Raw genomic sequence first — 3,227 nt, 5'->3', positions numbered from 1 at the left:
ATTTAAACTTTAATTAATTAAAATTAAAAAGTTCAGGTCCTTACTTGTATTAGCTACACTTAAAATGTTCCGTAGTCCCATATGGCGAGTAGCTATTCTATGGACCAGATGAATATTGAACATTTCCTTCATTACAGAAAGTTCTACTGAACAACCTTGCTCTGTACATTAGAGATTTTATTGGGAAATAGAACGTCGCAGACTAGAGAGAGACTTGGGTTTGAGTCAGAACATTTCAATAAAATAAGACAGAAATGTCAGGCATGCAGGCATGCAACTAGGAAAAGAATTTGCTTAGGTCTTTTTTTTTTTTTTTCCTGCTAAAGGCTTTATTGTTTCCATTTGGTCCAAGGCTTGGGAGAGGGCTCCAGGGTAGTTAAAAAGCTGCCTGGTGGCTGCAGAGAGGGGCTTCGGGTAGAAACCCTGACACCAGAGGGGCTCCTCAAAGGCTGCTGGGCTTTGGAGGCTCCTAGCTGTCCTTGAGGCTGTCTTTCCAAGTGATGCTCGCCCAGCCCAGCCTAGGGACCAGCCGGCCTGCGGAGGTCGGTCAGGTGGTTGCCATCTTCTTGATAAGTTTCACCTGCTCCTCCAGGAAGCGGCTCTCCCGGAAGTCTCAGGCGGGGTCTGCAGGCAGAACCGACGGCGTGCCGCTCCAAAAGGGCCAAGCTCGGGTTCTTCGCCATGAGCACGGTGACTTCCACAGCACCCTGTGTTTCGCCCCACTCATCTTGGGACTGCTTCTGCACATCCTGGAAGAGGGCGCAGCCGCCGCGCTGGTTTTGCATTTTCAAGAGACGCTGGACACCCTCTCGCTTCTCCTCGGCCATTTCGCGGAAAAACAAAAAGTGGTCCACGCCGGCCTGAGCCACATGGTCGTGGTCGAAATAGAAGCCCAGAGAGAGGTAGGTGTAGGGGGCCCGCAGATGCCTGTTGACCAGGTGGTTGACGACAGTCTCCACCTCAGTGGAATAATTCTGATGAATCTGGGAGCTCATGGTTGATCGCTAATAAGGAGTTAAGATCGAAAAATGGTGTTGGCGGGTCCTGGTGGCCGAGGGTAGATGAGTGGCTGATTCAGAAGGTTGAGACTGGAAAAAAGGTTGGAGGGTGGGCAGAGACTGAAGCAAGGGGCGTCCCTGGGTCTGGTGCATCTAAACACTGTTGAAGCAAGAGACAGATCTGTAGGACCGTCGAGTGCACTGCCGCTTAGGTCTTGAGAGGTGAAGGAGAGTGGAGAAGACGAGAGAGTTTTAATGGGGAGAGACAGGGAGCTAGAGAGACGGGAGAAGGCTGTATATTCTGCCATATAATTCTGTACTTGGGAGTATACAGTATTTTTAATAGCATTACTAAACTTGAGAATAGGCAGATGTGTGTGTATGTGTATATCTTCTGTTAAAGGAGCTAAGTTTCAGATACGGATGGGTATGGAAAAAGATGACTTCAAGATAAAGTAGGGCTCTGGAATCATATCAATTGTCAGAAAGGCTTTGACTTTCCCAGTATTTTAAAATTTGCAATTCAAGCCATATAGCTAGGTCCCAAGGAGAGATAGGGAAGATGCACTTAGTATTTTGATTATATCGGTACAATATGATGTCTGACAATAAATAGATCCTCAATAAAATGGTTGAATGAATGAATGAATATCCAGTGCCAGCTGCCTTTCTTGAAGCAACTTTTGTTCGTAGACAGCCCTTGGGGTATGGAAGGTCAATACAGCATAATCTTTGACTTGCTTTGATTTTGCAATGACGATGTGAATTTGGATCACTGGCAGCTCAGATAGAAGTATACTCTTAGAAGCTAAAAGTAGACTAGGTTGGGCTGGAGGCCCCTTAACTTTTGGAAGTCTATAGTGTTTCTTTATTTAGATTTATTGCTACACTCAAATCTCTGAAGTAACTAAGTAGATACCAATCTGAAGCACATTTCTACCTAAAATCTTGTAAATTGAAAAGGATTTTGCAGACACCATCAAGTTGAAAAAACACAGAAAGTAGATGATACGACGATATTAACCTTTTTGACTCATTCAAATAAAGACAATTCTAGAAGTGCATCTCGGTTTCGATCCCAGCAAAGCGGTCCTGAGATGTGGCTCTAGTACCAAAATTGCCTTGTCTGGAAACTGGTTGAGATTCAGCGTGACTGAACTGTATGAAAAAAGACTTCATTAAGTCGGCTTTCATTCTATTCATGCCTTTGTCATTTCTTTCAGTGTTGAAGTGAAAATAACACGTGAGAAACCATTGCTGAGAGGCCTAGAATTTATCTTCAATTATTTACTGTGATACTCCTCTCTCCACCCACCATTACACTCTAACATGTCAAGTATCAGTTAAAGGCATGTTTAAGACCCTGTAATTCTCAGCATGGTAACTGTTTTGACTATATTTAATGACCAGCACTTACTCCAAATGAGTTAAAGCGTATTATTGTGTAAGCATTTATTTTCCCGACTTTTCTGCCTTGGTAAAACATTGTCCTGTTTCTCCACTGCTTTTCTATTCTCTTGTAAGTTTAAATAACAGTATGTAACTAGCTAATGAATAGGATTAGATACCAGGTAGATACTTATCAACCTGAGCCAACCAGGTTGATAAACATGGGAAATTACCACCAAACTGACAAATGGATAAATGCACATAGACACGTCAGACACCCTGGCCTCACATTTTCTCTAAATGTTCATGACAATGTGAGACATTTCCCCTTCAACCCAGCCCCTCAACCTGGATTTCCCTCTCTTAGAGAATGGTATCACCATTTACCTCATTGCTCAAGTCAGAAATTTGGCTATCATTCTCAACTATCACCCCACTCTGTCTTATCTACACACATTACATTTGGTGAATTTAGAATCTAATTGTATAGCATACATGATAATTGGGGTGAAGCTTAGTTCTTTCCCTTCACTCCCTGCTGGAATTATCTAGATTTTCTGCGTGAATACGTGTCATCTACGGATGATTAATTGTATAGACTTTAGTTTTTCTTTCAGTCACAGACGTTTCTATTTCACACTTGAATCAGTCATGATCTTGACTTTGTAAAATCTTACTGTGTTGAATAGCTTTTAGTTATTGAATAAGAAGGGAAATAGGGATTTGGATGTATTAAAATACTGGCTTTTGCCAGTTTTCTTAATTTGTCTTCTAAAGAACTTTGATGAGAGCCTGGCTATCAGTATCAAATGTAGAATAAAACTCAGAGTTAGCCTTCCT

General features: G+C 42.3%; 1 pseudogene; it reads right to left on the bottom strand.

Annotated features, from left to right (window-relative positions):
- Positions 1-518: 518 nt before the first annotated feature.
- LOC136123841 (ferritin light chain pseudogene) lies at positions 519-995 on the bottom strand (annotated as a pseudogene).
- Positions 996-3,227: the final 2,232 nt, after the last annotated feature.

The sequence above is a fragment of the Phocoena phocoena genome, chromosome 5 (assembly GCF_963924675.1).
Source record: "Phocoena phocoena chromosome 5, mPhoPho1.1, whole genome shotgun sequence".
Classification (NCBI taxonomy): Eukaryota; Metazoa; Chordata; class Mammalia; order Artiodactyla; family Phocoenidae; genus Phocoena; species Phocoena phocoena.
Note: the sequence above shows the minus strand (reverse complement) of the source record. Positions and strands in the feature narration are given on the sequence as shown.